Below are 22,847 nucleotides of genomic sequence, written 5' to 3'. Positions count from 1 at the left end.
AATCTATTAAACATAATTATCTCTCTATTTAGGATGATATTCCTAATAAAATTTTATTAATATAATAAGTAGATTTGTTTAAAAAAAAAAACATAACCCTTCTCTTAAACTAAAAAATATCCCCATTATTTATTTCCGAGTGGTATGCTTGTACTGCAAAATGCTCTATTATTTATTTGTACTATTACAAATTTAAAATAGTACAAGGAAATTATTTAACTAATACAACTAATTATATATAATAAAATTTCTTGATTTATTTTAAGAGATAAGAGGAGATTTTAAATTTATTAATCAATATTTTAAATTCAAATTTAAGAGATGAAATGCTTTTAAAATATAGAAGAGAGTATTTATTCTCTTATTAGCTCTATCGAGTGCAAATCTGAATTAATGAGACTAATTTCAAATATTATATTTAAAGAAAAAATTACTAATTTATTACTTCATTTATTACATTTTAAATTATATTATATACAATATTAATTTTTAATTTATAAAATTTTAATTTTTAATTTTTTAATATAAAAATATAATTTATATTTTCTTCATCTTATAATTATGTTTTTTTTATTATCTTAAAATTATTATTAATTTTTTTATATAATAATATATAAATTGACTATTACAATTTTATTTTATTTTTAAAAATCATCTAAAATTTTTTTTTAATATTTAATAAAATTTAATATTTTTAAAATAATATAATTAAAAATTATAAATAATAAAGAATATACTTAAAAGGAAATAGTATTTTGAATAAAATAAGTCTGTATTGGAATAATTATATATATATATATTCCCCTATATTTTTAATTTAACAAGTTAATTGCCAGGAAAGTTGGTTTGTGTTTGAAGATATATAAACAATTCAAGGATAAACACTAGCCTGTTAATTTTCAGACACGTGATTGGCTGAAAGATGAAATCAGCATCAAAGCAAGAAAAGTCCCAGAAATAGGAAAAGCACAGAGGATCCACCCCATCTTCCCCTCATCTCTGCACGTGTTTCCTTCTTCTTATATGTAAAAAATTAATACAAAATGTGACCGTACATAAATATTGTATAAACTTTGATTGGAATGCCCATTTAAGTCTTGGTAAAAAAAAATTCATCTCATAATTTTATTTAAATGAAAATTAATAAATATAAAATTGACAGAGGAAATAGAAATCCCCATACCGATTTCCCCCCAAAAAACCACTCGAAAACAAAGAATAATATTATACCTTTCCTTTACACAAGCCCAAACAACCCCTAATAATACCTTTGAGAGAAAAAAAAAAAAACCCTAATAACACACATCATCATCACCCCCCTCGGAAAAAAAAAAAAAATGATCACCCCCCTCCTCTGCACGTGCCTTCTTTCTTTCTTTCCTCTCTCGGTCTCCTTCCCTCCTCCTTTCCTTTGCTTTAATCGTCGCGCATGCAGCAGAGCTCCACGGGAGACGGAGAGAGAGGAATCCACAGCAACGCAAGAGATCAAACAAGGCCTCGGAAAAGTACGTTTTAACCGAACTCGGTGACGCCATAGAGTTTTAAGACGTAGACGCTTATGCATGACGACGTCGTAGTGAAGGAAGCGAGAACGGAGACGCTGAGATCCAAAAGTTCTTTGTTACTAAATGCACGCATACAACAGGATACCGAGCAGCGGCCACTCGACTCCGTCACCGCCACAGTCGCCGCTTCGTTCCCCGAGGTATCGCCACGGGGGCAGCCGCTCCAAGCGTTTCAATCCGGCGTCCCACCCGCCTGGTCGGACCCTCGCTCATCGCCTCGCGTGGCTTCTCCTTTCGGTTCTCCTACGCCGGCAGGGGATTTTCCTCTTTGCCCCTCTTATTTACATCTTTGGTATGCTTTTGTATATGGGAACGGTGTCATTTGATGTCGTTCCAGTCATTAAGCACTAGCCCGCTCCTGGGTCCGTCTATCGAAGTCCTCAGATTTACCGGAAGCTTAGACCCGAAATGGATGCAGATAATTCCTCCGCTGATGCAGTGAGTTCTAAGTTTTTATGTGTCATTTTGGCTTATCTTGCGAAATAGTGATATGGGTTTGATCTTGTTTAGCGCTAAAATTTTGGGCGGGTTATTTGTTTTTTCTGGTGATTTGGAGATGGGGATCTTCTGGCTGTTGTAGATTTTTTTTTTCGTTGATAGGATGCAATGACAGTTAGGCATTGTAATGTTGCAAATCAGAACCAAGTGACTGGAAGATAATTATGGGATTTTGTAATTTAGTTATGATTCACTGAAACAGCTTGGTATTTGCTTGATGTTGTGTTTGATGCCTAACTGGTGATGCCCAGCAATTCTTGGATTTGGCAGTATATACTGAAACACACGCATCTGAGAATTCAATAGGATGCTTCTTATAATTCAGTAATCCTAAGCATATTTTTAGCACTATCAATTAGCACTATGGATTTCAGTAATTTTATTGCTGTCATCTGTAGATGTTGCAGCTAGTGGGTTAAAACTTTTAGATAAGGGCTTACGCCCTCTTGTTGACCCAAAATTAATACTATGTGGGGCAGTTATATGGTTTTGTAGTCTCTGCATTCCAAAACCGGCTCTGGAGAATTTATCTGTTTTATTTTCTCTCAACTCTCAATCTTAACATCAGGTGTATATTTTGTCTAATGGCTGCATCAGGTTTTATGTCTTACGATTTTTTAAAAAAAAAAATATAAATTACGCATCTTTGGTTACTTGGCTCTCACATTAGATATCTAATCTATTGTAGCTATCAACTATATGGAAACACTCATATAAAGGTGGAGAGTGGAGATCATGTGTGAACAAGTCTTCTGGAGGTATGAATTTTATTTTTGTTGCTCTCACATTATATTTTGTCTAATGGCTGCATCAGGTTTTATGTCTTACGATTTTTTTAAAAAAAAAATATATAAATTACGCATCTTTGGTTACTTGGCTCTCACATTAGATATCTAATCTATTGTAGCTATCAACTATATGGAAACACTCATATAAAGGTGGAGAGTGGAGATCATGTGTGAACAAGTCTTCTGGAGGTATGAATTTTATTTTTGTTGCTTTTGCCACAGTGATTTTTATTTTTGGGATGTCTGAATCATTTAATTTAACATGTAAATGTAATGAAGTAAGTCATATCTAAGCTTATAGAAGATGCAGTAGTTAACATTGGTTTCAGCAATTAAGATTCTTGCTGCCACTTTTTAATCTTTGCCCTGGGCTATACTTGGAGTTTGGAAGAACCTGGTTGCAAATTATGGCCATCTTAGATGGAAATCTAACTAGATATTATTGAGACTGTTGAGCTAAGTCTTGTTGTATTATGCAATTTCACATCAAGTTTCTTTCGATCTGAAACTTTGTTATTCAGTTATTCTACATGAGGCTATGTAATTTAAAGTGCTATTGTTGGATATCAGAGAAATTGCAGCAGCACAAAATGTGTTGAACTTAGATTATGCAATTAAGGTGCTACCTAGTTATGGCCAGAGATGAAAAATTCTGGATCTGTCATTGTTCAGTTCAAATATATTGCTTTCTTCATCTTCTATTGCCCCTAACTTTATCATTTCCGAAAGCAGTCACATTTTCTACTACAACATTGATGTTTTAATCACTGTTTTTTTAAACTTTCTTCATATTATACATGTAATCTCTACGCTACCATAAGTGCTGATATTTTCATTTTTTTTGCTACAATGATCATCATTAATGGCGCTTTATTTGGCTAGAATGATAATCATTCTACCATACTCTTACTGCTAGCTGGATGCACAGGCTACCTTTGGCATTTTACTGAAGCCAGTGTCTTCCCAGCCACTATTTGTTAGGAAGCCCATATTATTGGTCCTGAAGCTACAGAATGGGGTGGCACTCTCGTATAGCCTGGCACAAACCCCATAGGACTTATTTGGGATCTTCAAGTTGGAACCCTGACCTTAAAGTTTAAACATTAAGGTTTTGTACTTGGAGCCTCTCCATTTTAGATGTTTCTCCAATCTTTACTGACCTGTCATGCTTATCATAGCATACCCACAGCATGCTTCTTTATCTTAGTCACTAAAGTTTGTGGTCTGTCCTCACTTTAAAGGCATCGCTATATTTCATCTTCCCTTATTCTCATAAAGGTGACTTAGAGCATGAAAAATCCCACACTTGTGGGCCTTATGGGGGTGGATGTATGCTGCCTTATCTCTACCTTGTAAAGTGGTTATTTCTGTGGCTGGAACCTGTGACCTCCAGGCTCCAAGTCACAAATGTGTTCTCTGGTTTTTGAAAATTTGTTCCATCCTTCATATTCATCTTATCATACTATCATAATCATGCTGATTTTCTGTATTAATAAAACTTTGTTGTTATGGTTCTTGTATCCTGATAGGATTACCTGAATCAAATGGCTACATATATGTTGAGGCAAATGGTGGCCTGAATCAGCAGAGAATATTGGTGGTTTTGATCCCTTGCTTCTGCTCATTTCAGATTTATATATGCCAGGATTCCCTTTTTTGGTTCCTTCACCCCATTTAATGCTCAATAATCTGTTCTAAATGCAATGCCTTGTAGATATGCAATGCAGTTGCTGTGGCAGGCTTTCTAAATGCAACACTTCTCATCCCAAATTTTCATTTTCATAGTATCTGGAGAGATCCCAGGTTCGTCGATTCATTTTCTCTACTGTAATGTTTTAGACAATGTGGATTAGTACTTGGTAACAGTGAAAAAATATAGAAATGCATTGATACCTGATGAATTGAATGACTTATGCATTAGCAATCCTGAAAAGTTATGGCCTTTTTCAGGTAGTATGAGCTGATGCCTTCACTTGACATTTGAATTAGGTTATCCTTATGGACAATAAATTGCCGTAGCATTATTCTTGTATCCATTAGTTAACCTTTTAGTTTTGCTTATGGATGATAATGGTAGATAGCGTAAGACTTCTCTTGACTGACACTCACTGATCTCGTGTATAAAAAGTTCTTGCCTTTGGTTTTTTTGAACTGAAGATTTTTTAAAATGGAAACCAATATGTAGGAGTTTTCATTTGGATTTGCAGTGAGGATATATTGTGGGTTTGGGCTATACTCACTGTGCTGTGTGTAAGAACAGAAATGAGAAAACAAGTCTCATGTTCCTTGGCATCCAGCAAGATATAATTTTTAAAGAAATAGATGCAGAATCTAATTCCTGACATTTTTAGTTTCTTTGATGAAATAAAGAATGTTTTGGTTTATGTTGAATTGGAATATTAGAATAGATTAGATAGATCAATTTTATCAGGTAGGGTGTATAAGCTTGATTGTCCACTGGTTTCTAGCAGCTCCCACCTTATGCATGCTTCATAATGTCAAAAATATGTTTGTTTGAATCTGAAGTGTTCTTAGAAATATTACAGTTATGTTCAATGGTTTCTGGTGGCTCCCACCTTAGGCTTGCTGCATAATGTTTCAAAATATGGTTGTTTGAACTTGAAGTGTACTAAGAAACATTATAGTCTATTTACTCTTATCTTGGTGCTAGATTCCTTTTCTGCAATTTATATATCTGGAAAAGCTTCCTGAGATATCTGCCGTTGAATATCAGTTATAATTTTCATTAAACTAGCATGTGCCTGCTTGTGAACCATGTGTTGTCTAGAATTTCTTTCCCAAAAGAATGAGTGATTTAAGATGTCATATTCCAGAATTGTTAATGAATTGTGCTTGTTCTTTTATTTCAAATGCTGATTGTTCATGAGGAACGTGCAATTTCCTGATTGGTCGCATAATTTTTTTGGTCATAGTTGGATATACATTGCTTTCACGTTGAGATAAGTGTCTGACTTGGGGTTTTACTCATCCAGCAAATTTGGAGACATCTATGATGAGGATTATTTCATCAGTACCTTGGAAAATGATGTACGGGTTGTTGATAAGATTCCCCTGTATCTTATGGAGTGGTTTGATCATAACATGACCAATGTCTACAACTTCAGAGTGAAAGCATGGTCATCCATTCATTACTACGAGGAGGTTGTACTTCGAAGGTTATTGGAGGAAAAGTGAGTTTTAGATTTATAGGATTAACTGGTTCAAGGTAGTTTTTTTGCTAGTTTAATTTGCCTGATTTCTGTTCCTTCTAGATAGTTGGGAACTGAGAATTGCTCGTCTTCCTCCTGCATTTCTTCTCCTCTTTTGATTATCTGTCAGACTCTCATTTATTGCTTAGTTAATTCTGCATGTTCAATATGTCTAAATTTCATTAATGATGCTACTTCAGATTCCTTAGGCCCTATATCTCAACTGTTTTATGTTACCTGTGCAAATTCTAATTCCCAATTCTGGTATACTTGGGGCACGTCCTTCATTTATAAATGGGGGGATAATCACAATTTATTCAGATGCCATCTTGTCCTTTTCTTTTCAGATTGGGGGCTGCCCTCTTTTAGTTCTTCAATTTTGAATTTTGAAGCATTTGCATTTTAACAATTTCTTCTCTGTAACATTACATTGGAGCTGCAAATTGGCCATTATTAGTTGAGCTTTAGAGACTTCAAGCTTGACTTATTGTAAGCGATTCAAGCATTACTCAATCTTGAGTCAACTATAACCCAACCTTCAGCTAGGCATTTTTTCTGCTGGTTTAACTTCAGAAACTAGTCAAAAGTCTAAACTCGAGCTAAGCTTATATTCAGCTTTATTTACCTTGTATATGATATTGAGCTTGATCTTGGTTCTACTTATTGAACACAAGCCAGCAAAACTCCATTTGGCTGTAATTGAATCTCAATAAAAAGAAGAATTCCTTAGTTAAAGAGCAGAATAATCCTATACTAAAGTTATAATGAAATATTGAACCATTCATAAATTAATTAAAAACAATAACATATTTCAGTAAAGGAATTTCAATAGGTTCAATATAAGTAAGATTTTTTGGTTATGTATTAAATAAGAGTAAGTTTATTATAAGTAATTGTTTTTTGGTTATGTATTAAGCAAGTAGAATGAAGTTATAACGAAAAATTGAACCATTCATAAATTAATTCAGAAAATTACATATTTCACAAAGGAAATTTCAATAGGTGTAATATAAGCAATTTTTTTTAATGTATTAAATAAGTAGAAAATAAAGTTATAAAGAAATTTTGAACCATGGATAAATTAATTCAGAAAATTACATATTTCATCAAAGAAATTTCTGTAGGTTTAATATTCTTTTGGGGTTATGTATGAAATAAATAAATATATATAAACTTCAAAATCAAATAAGCGTGTTTAGCCCATTTGTTAAGATGAGTTTCATAGCTCAAAATGTGACAATTTGTTAGACAAGCATTAGACATGCTTTAAGATTGGCATTGACTTGGCTCATTCAAGTGAGGTCAAGTGAGTCATACTAAGGTACAACTAGGTCAGCTTTTCTGTTTTATTCTTTTAGAGGTGTTTCAAGTGTTGTCATTGTCTTGTGATTACACTCTGTCGTTGGTTGCATCATGCTTGTTGTGTTGCTGGTGATTATGTTAGTTTGATTGATTCTATTAATTTGAAATATTATATTTTTCAATAAATTTCTCAGGGTTATAAGGATTTCTCCTTTCGCAAATCGGTTATCATTTGATGCTCCTCCAGCTGTTCAACAGCTTAGATGCCTGGCAAATTATGAAGCATTGAGGTTTTCAAATCCCATATTAACTCTGGGAGAAGCTTTAGTGTCAAGAATGAAAGAACGCAGTGTGAACCATGGTGGGAAGTATGTTTCTGTACATCTTCGCTTTGAGGAGGTTAGTATATTAATCATTTTGTTACTACTGCTCTTTGTGGCTGAAAACATGATCTTGCAAACATGCTTATTGTCCTCTCATGCACAGGACATGGTTGCTTTCTCTTGCTGTGTATGTGATGGTGGAGAGCAAGAAGAAAAAAACATGATAGCAGCAAGAGAAAGAGGTTGGAAAGGGAAATTTACAAAGCCTGGTCGTACCATATGTCCTGGAGCAATCAGGCTCAATGGGAAGTGCCCCCTTACCCCTTTAGAGGTAATGAATCACTATTATACCACTCCATCTCATTAAGCACTGATGCCTAAACTGAAATGGCGCTTCTTCTTGCACATGAATTTTCTTGTCATTCATTTGTGGCATGTGCATGCTTGAAATTTTTGTTGGAATCCTGCATATGCTAGTTATTGTAGCTACTTGCATTATCCGTGAAGTTGCAATTTAGAGGTTCTACTTGAACTAGTTTCGTTAATTTGAGCAGCAAGTTTACTAGCTAAGTGTTTTTGTTAACTTGGTGATATCCTCAGGGATACTAACTAATTCTTTCTTTTGAGTAGTGGAGTCCTCCAATCATTCTTAGAGGTATGTCCTTAAAGAATCTGTGTAGTTGGAGATTTGTTGCTTGTTGCTACTCCTACTTGGTGATGTTGAAAGACTTAGGTGCATGTGAATAAATATCTGATATGGGAAAAGCTTGTTGCTGCTTTTTAACTTGGTGATGTTGAATGACTTGGGTGCATATGAGTAAATTGTTTATCTAATAAGAAAAAAGTTTCAATTGGCATAACATGGCTAGTGTTATTTTCATCCCTTTGATTTGTGGAGAGGCTGAGAGTAGAGGCAGGTAATCAGACAGGTCTTAACTTTTTCCTCTTCAGATGTATGAACTATGACTAAATTACTCTCTGTAGAAACATAATATTTGTTGTTGTATTTCATAATAGAGATTACAACCTATTTATACATGAGAGACGGTATCTAAACAGGAAGGAAAATGAAGCCTATGATTATACAATCCCTAAGATTAAGCAACTGACCCATCTATCAATATTTACTTCCTATATTAACGTATTTACTTTCTATAATTTATAACACTCCCCCTCAAGTTGGATCATAAATGTTAATCATGCCCAACTTGTTACATATATAATCAATTCGAGTCCCATTTAGAGCTTTAGTGAAAATATCTCCTAATTGTTCTTCAGTTCGGATATGTCCTGTTGATATTATCTTTTGTTGGACCTTTTCACGAACAAAATGACAATCAATCTCGATGTGTTTAGTCCTCTCGTGAAATACTGGATTGGAGGCAATGTGGATAGCTGCTTGATTATCACACCACTACTTAGCAGGCATCAAATTTGTGAACCCAACTTCTTCCAACAGTTGACGTACCCACAAGATTTCACAAATGGCTTGTGCCATGGCTCGATATTCAGATTCAGCACTAGAACGGGAGACCATGTTTTGCTTCTTACTTTTCCATGAGACCAAGTTACCTCCCACAAAAACACAATACCCAGTAGTTGACCTCCTATCAACTTTCGAGCCTGCTCAATCAGCATCAGAAAAGCATTCAATATTTGAGTGCCCATGGTTACCATAGAATAGGCCTCGCCCTGAGGCCCCTTTAAGGTAACAAAGAATCTGTCCCAGAGCATCCCACTGGGCAACAGTAGGAGAAGACATAAATTGATTTACCACACTGAATATGCAATATCAGGACGAGTCACCGTCAAATAATTCAGTTTGCCAACTAATCTTTTATACCTTTCAGGATCTGCAAATGGCTCACTGTCTTCTGTGGTAAGTTGAAGGTTAGGGGTCATTGGGGCACTACAAGGCTTGGCACTCAATTTTCCTGTTTCTGTCAACAAATCAAGAACATATTTTCTTTGAGATAAGAAGATGCCTTTCTTACACCGCATGACTTCGATTCCTAAGAAATATTTCAAGGAACCCTAATCCTTTGTATGAAGCTGTGTTTTAAGAAATTCTTTTAGGGATGTGATGCCAGCAATGTCACTTCCTGTAATAACGATATCATCCACATATACTACAAGCAGAATTACTCCACTATCAGAATTTCTATAAAACATTGAGTGATCACACTTACTCATCTTCATTCCAAACTGTTGGACCACCTCGCTAAACCTGCCAAACCATGCCCGAGGACTCTGTTTCAAGCCATAAAGGGATTTTCGAAGTCTACAAACCTTACCTGACTCCCCCCTGAGCAACAAAACCAGGTGGTTGCTCAATATAAACCTCCTCCTGAAGATCACCATGAAGAAAAGCATTTTTAATATCTAGTTGATGCAAAGGCCAATCATGAGTAGCCGCCAAGGAAATAAACAATTGGACAGATGCGAGCTTGGCAACTGGGGAGAATGTACCAGAATAGTCAACTCCATAAGTTTGTGCATAACCTTTGGCCACTAAACGGGCCTTGAGGCGAGCAATAGATCCATCAGGGTTTACTTTCACTGCAAACACCCATTTGCACCCAATAGTCCGCTTTCCTGGGGGCAAAGTCATCAACTCCCAAGTACCATTAGTGTCAAGGGCCATCATTTCCTCTTCCATTGCAGCACGCCAACCAGGATGGGACAAAGCCTCAATAACAGTTTTGGGAATTGAAATAGAATTTAAAGCAGTGACAAAACAACGAGAAGAGAGGATAATTGATCATAAGAGACACAAGATGAAATAGGATAAGTGCAAGTACGTTTACCTTTGCGAAGAGCAATGAGCAAATCCAAATCAGACAGTGAAGGATCAGTGGGAGCAGGATCGGTTGACGAAGATGCGGGTAGTGGATTGGAGTCAGAGTCCTCTAAGCGTCTGGAATACACATGAAAGATGGGAGGGCGACCTGGCACATGAGCGAAAGGTGTAGGAGTAGTCTGAGGAGATAGAGAGCGAAAGGTGTATAACAAGAGGTCATCTTCCTCCTCCTGGGTGTTATAAACAGATGATGGCGGAAAAAACGGAGTGGACTCAAAGAATGTTACATCCGCAGATACAAGATACTGATTCAAATCAGGAGAAAAACGATATCCTTTTTGACGTCGAGAGTAGCCAAGGAAGACACATTTGAGTGATTTGGGATCCAATTTAGTAACCTGTGGACGAACATCACGAACAAAACAAGTACAACCAAAGATACGTGGCTCAATAGGAAACAAAGATTTAGCGGAAAACAAAATGTTATAAGGGATATCACCATGAAGGATGGAGGAAGGCATGCGATTGATAAAAAAACAAGCAGTGGATACAGCATCAGCCCAAAAACATTTAGGTACCTTCATTTGGAATAAGAGGGCTCTGGCTACTTCAAGAAGATGTCGATTTTTTCTTTCAGTAACTCCATTTTGTGAAGGAGTGGCAACACAAGAGGACTGATGAAGAATCCCTTTTTGTAACAAATAAGATTGAAATTCCCCAGAGAGATACTCTTTAGCATTATCACTTTGCAATATGCGGATGAAAGTATTGAATTGGGTTTGTATTTCAGCATAAAATGCACAAAAAATAGAAAATAATTCTAAACGACTCTTCATTAAAAATAACCAAGTAGTACGAGAGAAATCATTAATAAAAGTAACAAAATACTTAAAGCCAGACTTAGACACAACAGGACAAGGACCCCGAACATCTGAATGGACTAACTCAAAGGGGGACGAAGCCCGTTTATTGACTCGAGAAGTGTAGGTAAACGATGATGTTTGGCAAATTGACAAGACTCACAATCTAGAACAGACAAAGAATGAAACTGTGGACATAACTTCTTCAAAGCCGAGAGAGAAGGATGCCCCAAACGACAATGAACATCAAAAGGTGTTAAACGCGTGGAGCATACCAGAGATCGAGGTAGTTGCTGATCCAAGACGTAAAGACCCTCTGACTCACTCCCTCTACCAATAATCTGCTTCGTCGAAAGATCCTGAAAAACAAAGTGATCAGGAAAGAATGAGATACAACAATTCAATGCACGAGTGAATTTACTCACGGAAAGCAAATTAAACGCGAACTTAGGGAGACATAACACAGAGGATACAAAAAGAGAAGGGTTAAGTTGACATGACTAGAACCCATGACAGAAGATTTAGATTTAGTGCCATCAACAAGAGTAACATAAGAATGCGATGTATGAGACTCAAGATTGGACAAAAGGTTAGAATTACCTGACATATGATCGGTAGCACCATAATCAATAACCCATTTGGAGGATGAAGACACAAGACATTCTTCTCCTCCTTCTTCTTCTTCTTCTTTTTCTTCTTTTTCTTCTTTCTCTTCTTTCTCTTCTTCTTCTCCTCCTTCTTCTCCTTCTTCTCCTCCTTCTCCTTCTTTTTCTTCTTTTTTTTCTTCTTTTTCTTCTCCTCCTCCTCCTCCTCCTCCTCCTCCTCCTTTTTCTTCTTTTTCTTCTTTCTCTTCTTCTTCTCCTCCTTCTCCTTCTTCTCCTTCTTCTTCTCCTTCTTCTTTTTCTTCTTTTTTTTTTCTTCTTTTTCTTCTTTCTCTTTTTCTTCTCCTTCTTCTTCTTCTTCTTCTTCTTTTTCAGAGTCGGAGGAGGAGGAGGAGGAAAGAAAAGATAGAGACTATTTCGTTGACAAAAAGAAACGATAAGGACGTTTTAATAGATTTCTAAAAATATAGGGAGAGACAATTTCGTTGACGGAAAGAAACGATGAGGAATGACTATTTCGTTGACGGAAAGAAACGATAAGAACGTTTTAATAGATATGAAAAAAGATAAAAATGTTTTAATAGATTTTTGAAAATGTAAGGACTAAATTGTTAATAATAACAATATCCAAGGACTAAATAAAGGATTTTATTTGAGGGTAAAATTGGATTTTAAAATTTTTCTCTCCTCCTTTATCTAATTTTAACGGAAAAGAGGACGGAAGGACTTTCGTTGACGGACAGAACGGAAAGAAAACATAATGACGTTTTTATAGATTTCTAAAAATACAGGGACTGACTTGTTAATATTGGCAATACCCAAGGAGTAAATTGTAAATCTCCCTATTTTATTTTCCTTTTCCATATCAGGTAGGCTTGATGCTCAGGGGAATGGGTTTTGATATGAGGTATAATGGACTACAATTTTATTTGCAGATTTTGAAAAATTGATGTGTGAAACTAGAGGATTACTAATTAAACCAAATGATTAAATGAAGAAATTAGAGTAATATAGCTTTAAATAATCAACAAAACTATAACGGAGGTAATATATGTGAACAATGATTTTATTAGTCCCATCTTCATAATGATAAATTCATATTATGCTACCATCTCCAATTCATTAAAGGTATGTTATTCCTTGTTTTTTTTACCTACATAAAAATATATATATAAATATTTGATTGAAAATTTAGACCATAGCTATCAATATTTGCTTATAAGAAACGAAAAATAATGAAAAGAACAAGACCTTTTCTTCTAATTAGGGTCCGATGTACCTTGGAGTTAGTTTACCTTTTTTTTTTTCAAAACGAATCACCCCTTTATAGGAGACACCTTAAGCAATACCATATCCCCCTCCTGGAAAACGACATGCTTCCGCATAGCTTTTCTGCCTACTCACTGATGTTCTGATTCTCTCTCTGATGATAGGCACTACTCTGCTGGTGATTTTAACTAATTCCGGCCCTGCTAAGGCCTTTTCTCCCACTTTTTCCCAGCAGACAGGTGACCTGTACTTCCTCCATATACAGCTTCATAAGGAACCATCCCAATGCTAGCATGGTAACTGTGCTTACTTTATAATTTGTTAGGATCACAAAAGAAGTACCTTGTCACAGAGCAATTCATTGGAAAATCAGCTTCAACAGCCTTTCCTTTATTACAGTTGCGTCCTAATGAAGACCCTATAGTGAATGAATTGTTGAACTCGTTTAGGAGAGTTTAGGAGAGCTTTAGACCTTTAGACTCGTCGCGGAGAGAGAGCCTTAACCTCTGTAGGTTGTGATTGGAATCCTGATTATTGATTCAATTCTCCTCTTTAAATAGAGGTTTACATGCTAAGGAAACTTTGTTGAAATAGGAAAGCAATAATTAGAAATCTTAAGGATTTCTCTAGAAAGGTAAACCAATACAATTAAGAAAATAACAATAGGAGTGTTGCTAAAATCAGGCTGCTGAAATTATGCAGCAATATCAATCAAGATCAACCAAATATGCTGTTAAAATTATGCTTATCAATTTTGATTGTTTCCTTGCAGGTTCTGTTTTCCTTCTTTTTGCCTGCCGTAAGATTTTCCCACGAAAGCATCTGCAACACAATTCCATTCTTTAAGCCCATGCATTAGTTTTCTCATTTGCTATGATTTATTAATTAATGATCTACTTCATTTTCTGAAGTTAATTGGCAGTCCGCTTGTGATTTAGCTCTTCAATTGAGGTCACATATTTTTTGCTAAAATTTACTATAGCTTTGTTGAGATGTCTGAAATTCATCCTTATAACAGACTTTTCAATGATAGAAATTTGCGGATGGATTTACTTGATTAGTATTGAAGCGGGAGTATGTGTAAATGAAAATTTGATTAATATACAATTACTATTAGAACCAAACTTCTCAGAGTTGTAAAATTCTGATTACTTCGCACCAATATTAATACAATTAATATTGAAGGAAATATACTTCTTGCTCCTAAAGAAAGGAAATTTTTCTCACATGAATTGGTTGTGAGTTAGGGCTTAATAATTTTAGCCTTTTCATCTACATATCTTGGTTTTTTGCTTTTAACTTGGTGTGAAAGTTTGATTTGTGAAATTCAGACATTAGGTCTATCTCCTTTTTTCATATAAATCCATTATCTTAATTTTATTTCATTTTATTTTATTTAAATTGGTCTTCCATGTGAATGAGATATTGAGGATTGGAATTTCACTTTCTTAATTATTAAATCTTATGTGGCTTGAGATGATATATATCTTCTACTTAGATTTAGCTTTTTGTAGAAAGCTTTAACCAAAAATTTGATAGAATAAGGGTGCAGACTTGCATATATAGAAAATGCACAAAAAGTGCACAAGAAAGCACTATCGTTTTTAAGCAATAGTTATTCTATGTTGCTGATTAATTGTGTTGTTTTAGGTACCTTGGACTACACGTGTCAGGCTTCTCCCTCACCGATTCAAGATAAAGCAACCAAATCTAATGCATGAATTATTGATTGTAAGTCTGACTATTGTGAAATCTTTGTGTTTCTATTTGGTAATTTCATTAATAAATTATTGAACTTTATGTTCTTTCTGTTTTGTAGCCTGTTTTTAGAATGATTGTGGAGGTGTTTCCTTTAATAAGACATCTATTTGCACTTATAGATGCGAATGTACTCCGATTATTGTAGGTTCTCAATGTCTCTGCATTTCCATGCTTCAGAGAATGTATAAGATTGTAGGGTGCTAATGCTTGTTTAAATTTGAAATTGATTGGTTAGGGATGTTAGAGTACTGACATAGGTTTTAATGTTAAATAAAGGATCATTATTCCAATGGCATGTGGCTGCTGTGAACTTTTTAAAGGGAGGTCCAAGCTTGGTAGGGTGGGATTTGAAATATATATTTTTGCTTGCCAACAGATGATCAATTATTAAGCCTTTGTTGTGTGAGTATTGATAAAATAATTAGGAACATTACAATGGACATGCTGGTTCATGATGCTAAAAGGTGAGATTTTTTATTTTCAAGGCTGAAGTAGCTCAGAATATGTGCATTTTTTATTTATCAATGATTTTTCTATTTTGGCTGTAACTGAAATTATTCAATGTCTTTCTTGGGTGCTCTTAATTTTTTTCTTAATTGACAGAAAATTTACGTATACTTTAACTGTTAAAAGTTACAAATTTATAAAAAAATGTGTATTATTAACAATACTTGCTTATAACAGGGTTGCCATTATTTGAAAATTTGGTGAGGATGAATAATTAATATGCTTCTGCAATATCCTTTATGCATGTTCTAATTCATCATTGTTACTCAATTACTCTCCAAAAGTATTTAATTTGGGGGAGATGTACCACTTGTAAAGGATGGACAAATATGGAGTTCCATGAGATATAAGATTATTTGCATCTAGAACTCACACAGATTTTGAACCATTTATTATAATGTTTCAACTTCTTGGAGGGTCATCCAACATGTACACAAGTACTATATTGATGTGGTGAAATTTCACAAATTTACTCATATATTTTTAGAATCACTTCCGTCTATTTCACATCCACCTATTTTGATACTATATTGATATGGTGAAATTTCACATATTTACTCATATATTTTTAGAATCACATCCACCTATTTTGATTAATTTTCATTAGTTTTTTTAGATTTTTATATTTAATTTTAGGATTTTTATGTTTAATTTTAGGATCTTTAGTTTTAGTCTGTTGCATGATTTTTTTCACTTAATTTTTAGTGTTTTTACATGCCAAAGTAAGTGAAGAAATGAAGAAGGCATTTTACATAGAAATCCGAAAAAATTTGGAGAGGTTCTGAAAAATAGATAAAAAACATGGGATAATCCCATGTTTTTGCCTTTATCCTGTGTTTTGACCTTCTACCTCGTATTTCTCTCTAGAGAAATTTTTGGGGTCAAATCACATTGTAGAAAAAAGAGGATAGACCGCATTTTCATAGTCTACCTCGTGTTTCGCTCTCTTTCACGCGTTCTGCCCTATTTTTTTGTCAAAAGTCCTAAACCTCTAGATTTTTCCCTATGACCATAGATTAGGAGTCTCAAAGGAATATAAATATATTATAATTAAGAGATTAAAAAAATTTTTGCCCACTTTTCAATACTTGTACACAGTTGAAATCACGAAAAAACTCAAGGAGGAAGATTGAAAAAATCTAGAAAGAAAAATCCACATATCTAGAGTTTTTCTTCTCTTATTCTTTTGATTTGTTGTTTATAATTATTTTAGGATGATTTTGGATAATTTTTCAATAGAGTTTATTTTTTTTAATATGAATAACTAAATTCTTTTGGTAGGGGACTTGATGTAGTTTGGATTATTGATTCTTTTTAATTTATTTTAGTTATTTTTTTTATCTATCTATTATTCAATTCTTAAGTTAATACTTTTGAATACGAATGTTTGAATGATTTTATTCTGAGATTAATATTAGGAGGAAATATTTTATGACTTAATTGGAATTTGAATATCACTGGAATCTTAACAGGAAGATAGATAAAATAATATTAGATAAAATAATCACAGTATTTAAAAAATTAATTAAAATATTATCAAATTATTGGAAGGTAGATGATAATATTTAATTAATTTAATTTTATTTGAGAGAGAGGATCAATCATCTTAGGATTATTTGCTATAGATTTGGTAATTAAAATTGAATTGTTAACTAAATAAATTAATTAAATCAGGTCGAAGTGAAATTAAGGTACTATAATATTTAATATTAATTATTTCATGAATTTTACCTGATTGAGTTGTTAATTTTGTTATTTTATTTTATTTCAATTTCACAATCATCTTCATAATTGATAGTCTAGATAATAATTAGATTTGTATATATTTTGGTACTTAATTTCCCGTCTCAGTGAATACAATATTTTACTCTTCTTTATTACTTGAAATGATTCTATATACTTGTGGATATCACACACTGTCGAGTTTTTGGCGCTTTTGCTGGGGACTAGCAATATTAATATCAGAATAATAAACTTTGTTATTATTATAGACATTTTTATGTTACTTTATTAATTTTTTTTAAATTTTTATCTTTATGTATGATAGATAGTGCATGAGAAATAAGGGTATTGCAAAGCCTTTGCAGTAAGACCTGGAGATCGAACGCACTTGTGGTCAGATCAAGAAGAGTGCTACTCCAATAACAATTGAGCTGACAATTGAACCAAACATGACTGAAAACAGAGATGATGTTGAAGTTAGTGATTGAAACAACAATAGTGTCGTGGTTGCAAATCCAACGGTTGGAGAAGCTAGACCGCAGAACACTTCGAGACTATGTCAAACCTGATATCAGACATATTGGGTGAAGAATTGTTAGGTCAGGAGTGCAAGCCAATAACTTTAAGCTAAAACCTTCGTTGGTACAGATGTTTCAGAATGCACTTCAGTTTTACGAGTAATCTAGTGAGGATTCAAGTAACCATCTGGTGCAAGTCTTGGATCTTTCTGATAATTATAAGCAAAATGGTGTATCAGATGAAGTCTTGGATCTTTGTTCAAAGAAGAATAGTTCAATACAATTAGGAAAAATAAAGGAAATAAAGTGAAGCTAGCATATTAGAGTAAGAAGAAACTTGAAGGTATTGATAGAGTGAAAATTAAATTGCATTATAAGTAAGCGATGAAGTAAGGTGTATTCCCAAGTTCAAACTTGATTTCTTTTAGATTCTTTAAGTTATGGATTTATCTATTCAATATAGAGTTATAAGAATTAGGCAAGGTGATCTTCTGAGCATGAAAAATGGTAAAATTAAGACAAAAAATCTCTACAAGAAGGAAGCACTTTGATTAGATCACGTGCGACACTTGATTTGAATGCCTTTAAGCCAAGTCAGTTTTAAGAATCACCCGATCCCCTGTGAACATGAATATCCTGTAGCACTTGACTTGAATGCCTTCAAGTCAAGTCAGCTTTAAGAATCACCCGATCCCCTGTGAACATGAATATCTTGATTAAGGTTACATTTGTGAACAACGAAGCCAATAGGCAGCATTCAATCCGAAGCCTCACAGTAGGCACAAAAAATAAGAACTGAACATGATAATTCATGAATAGGTTATTTATTTTATTCTAAGGGCAAAAAAGTAATTATACATTATCATCGATACCATTGTTATAATAATTCTCACCTCCCTTGTAGACAGGGGAATGACCAACTAGTCACTTCTCCTAAAGAGCCTTAGGAACAACTTGGCTTGTGGCAGGAGGAGACATATTGATGTCTCAGATGACACCCTCCTAAATAAATAATTTTAAGGGAATTTCAGATATCTGACACGACCCGTTGCTTACTAATATTTTACACTAATTTATTCCAATATTATTTTCCGAAAACTCTACTGTTAAAAAATTACAGTTTTGGTCCCTGAAATTTTAGGACCCTAACACTCTCCCCACTTAAACGGTCGACATGGTCGACTAAGCTTCTCGAAGGTCTTCAATCTTCTGCTTGGAGTTGAAATAAGAAATAAAATCAACAATCAAGAAGGCAAGGAGTGATCCTAGAAAAAAACTTAGAATTTTATTAAGGAAGTCGTAAGTAGAAATCTTATTAAGAAGAAATTATAGTTAAAGAATTCAATTTAAACTTTTATTCAACTAGTGATTAACTATAAAAGAAAAATAATCTGGTGGCATGCAGTAAGACCAACTTGCAAATGGTTAAGCAATGTAAGTGATTTTATAGAGAGAAAAAAAATAATGGTTATAAATTATTTTTTCTTTATTATACACATGCTTAAGCACACAAACAAACTTAATTCATGGACATGCTCATTTATGGATTTAGCTCATACAAATGCTTATTTATTAATCTAAATTGTGCATATGCTTACTTAAAGAAAAGAATTATGTATATGTTTGCTTAAGGAAAATAATCATGCACGTGGCTGCTAAATATGAAATATGCACATATTTGCTTGTATAAGAATAATAAATATATACATAAACATTCTTAGTTTGATAGGAATCGTGGGTTAAAATAAGTATATAACATATCATATACAATTTATCAGTATTGTATATATGTTATATGATATTATTTTTATGACTACATGAGATATCCTTTGACGGTTGAGGCCTACCATTCAGTGTGTTATAACATTATAGTTTTCCTTGTTTAGCTAATCGATCTTACTAAAAACTTATAAAGGTCCATTATAAGAAAATGAGCTTTTAGCAACCATTTTCTTATGAAGGTCAGTCGCAAAATATATATACTATTAAGAAAGTTAAAATTTCCATTCCATATTTATACAAGCTCCTACCTCTACTCATCTAAAAGAAAGCGCTAGCCTTCTAGCCATTTTCCTCCATTTTTAATGATTTGAAAAAAATTAAATAAGGGAAATATATGAAAATACGTTTTCCCAATCTTACCCATCTGTAAACAGAACTTGATGATTTATGTTCTTGGGTCTTGTTATTCATCCGGGTGGGTGTCGTTGTTTGTTGGCTTTTGTTTTCTTCTACTAGGTTTTGTTCTTCTAGCGGTTTTCATTTATTCACACCACTTCATTTTTCTGCTGCTAGGTTCCTCAAGCTTGTTGTTCTGCTCATGGTTCTAGATGCTTATGGTGGTCTAGCATATGAGAGTTCTCATTTCTAGTTTATAACTTCTTTTTGCTTTGAATTAAAATTTTCATTTATGTATTAACTAACATGAGTTATCAATTATGCTTTTATATGTAGAACTTGAAAGCCTTTGATTTGCATGGGTTTGAATTAATTTATTTATTTGCTTTAAGTGAATAGTATTCCCCAATATTTAACGTTTGGGTTTTCTTTAAGTGATTTATTCTTTAACTTGTAGATGTTCCTTACATAATATCTAATGGGGTTTTCATTAATTTCCTTTATCAGCTTGTACAATGAATGAATATTTTTGAACTTTCTTGCAGGGGAGCCGCTGTGAGACGTAAACTTTTATGTGTTTACTTTGCTTTTGAATATGGAGATTTGAAATTGTGAGATTTTAAATTAATAGTACATAGTTTTCTATTAATTAATTAGATGCACGAATAATCTTTAATTTTTTAAAATTTCTCCAAATGTGATTGTTATTACTTATATTGTCAAAAACTAATGGAATTGTAGTCTACGTTAATGCTATTTAGAATTAATCGTCAAAACATATGTACTTTATTTTTGTTACGATTCACTCTATACTTTTATTTTTTGTCAATTAAATTTTCTATATTTTCATTTTTATGCTGATTAAACTCATCATTTTAGTATTTGATCAAATATACTCTACCGCTATTTGTATGGTTGGAAACTTGATAATTACTTTTTTTTTCACTATTATATGTATTTAAAAGTTTCTATTTATATTATTATTATTATTTATTTTTATTAATAATTTCATAATAACAATTTGTCTTAAATTTTATTTTGACTAAAATCATTATTGACAGACTTTTTTTAAATTTGCTTAATATACTTCCTATTTAGAGTACTGAAACTATTGTTAAGAAAATAACCTTATTAAATATATTATATATGAAATGTTTAAAATGAAATTTAATATGATTCAACTTAAAAATATTAAAAATAATAAAATAATTTTTGTAGGATATTTTTTTTTAAATTTTTTTTTATAATACTAATTTATCACTTTTTTTTAAATTATATTAATATTTAGAATGAATTTTAAAAAAAAATTAATAATATATGAATTAAGTTTGAATTTGATTGTCTGATCTAATTTGGTTAGGTGGCTAAAAAAATATACAATTTATTTTGAGTCATAGATTTGAGTTTCCATTCTCACATCTTTTAAAAAAATTTATTAAAAAAGTAAGATAATTTTTTAAAAAAATCTTATACTTTTAATTTTATTAGTTTTGTTGCAATTTTATCTTAAACTTTTAAATTATTATCAATTTTATTTTGAGATTCGTTGATATAATATATTTATATGGTGATGACATGTCGAATGATGTGGTAATTTTATTAATTTTCAATGATCCAACTAACAATATATTACAATTAGAGTAATTTTAAAAGGTTATGGTTTAATTGAAAAAAAAAATATAAAGAGTAATTACAATAAAATCAAAAGTATATGATTTTTTATGATTATCTCATTTTAAAATTCAGATCACTTAGCAAAGTTGTTAACCACATCAATGAATCTAATATTTGTTTACGGATGTAATTAATTTATGGATGGATGAACCTTTGTTGAAGTAATTTCAACTAAAATCATTTCCAAATCTGTTATTTTAAATTATTTCATCTAAACATTAACGTCAATATTTTTACTTTGTGCTTTTAACCAGCAAGTGGCAACTATTGAGTATTAAAAATCTGTCTTATTATAGAATATAGATTTGACAGATGAGGTAGCAATCTATAATTTCTTTGATGCTTCATTCTACATGCTCGAACTTAAGCATTCTTTGCTCAAGGCATTGCTCTAACTGTTACAACATGACATCCCTTTGTTAAAGGGCTTTAGCTCTCTCATCACTGTCTTGGTTACCATTGTCATCGTCGCCAATTGCCATTCTTATTCTGATACCACTTAGCGCAACATAATTAAGTAACTCTCACACACATACTTATGAGAAAGAATAGGTTTGAGAGAAATTCTATATTGTACACTTTTATTAAAGTGAAAAGTAATCTACTGTAACTTCAAATAATAGGATTTTTGTAGAGTTTTAATTCTCCTAATTAGGATAGGAATAGAACTCTATAACTTAGAAAGACAACTTCTAGCAAAATAGGAATAAACTAAACCTCCTAAATAAAATGAAAGATTCTTAAAACTAATCCAGAAATAGTATGAAAAATTAAATAACATAAGAATAAAAAAGAGAAGAAATTCTAGTCAAAATAAGAGACAGTAAGAAATCCTATAAAAATAGGAGACAGCTACTTCTTAGAGTCAAGCATGTGCACTTAATTTTTTCATATCATATTGAATGGAAAATGACATTTATCATTCACTACTATAAAAGATGCTATGAAGTAAAAGGAAAGGTGGGTGTCCAAGATAAAAAATTTGGAGCCAAGTTTTTTTTGTGTTTGAGGAAGCACCTTGGGACGAACAAGAAAGGCTTAACCAAGGTCCTTGGTCCATTGCACTACTCATTCATTTAATATTATAAAGTCTATTCTTTTTATCTAGATAATCCAATCATCTTCCCCATAACTTGGTCCTAAAAGATATAATGCATATAAAAAAGGTGATATAGCAATTCAAATTTTTTATGAGCTAGTATTCGAAAACTAGATTTGTGGACAACTGTGGAACATGTGACACACTTTGTAGTTAAATGAAAGGTGTGAGGATGATATTGCTACGACCAACAATAATAATAGAACTATCATCATCAACAATAATTTTCTTA

At 32.8% G+C, this 22,847-nt stretch overlaps 1 pseudogene; it reads left to right on the top strand.

Moving 5' to 3' along the window:
* The first annotated feature begins 1,314 nt into the window (after positions 1-1,314).
* LOC110629199 lies at positions 1,315-20,596 on the top strand (annotated as a pseudogene).
* The last annotated feature ends 2,251 nt before the right edge of the window (positions 20,597-22,847 follow it).

Source organism: Manihot esculenta, chromosome 13 (genome assembly GCF_001659605.2).
Source record: "Manihot esculenta cultivar AM560-2 chromosome 13, M.esculenta_v8, whole genome shotgun sequence".
In the NCBI taxonomy this organism is placed as follows: domain Eukaryota; kingdom Viridiplantae; phylum Streptophyta; class Magnoliopsida; order Malpighiales; family Euphorbiaceae; genus Manihot; species Manihot esculenta.
This window is presented reverse-complemented; position numbering and strand designations above follow the sequence as displayed.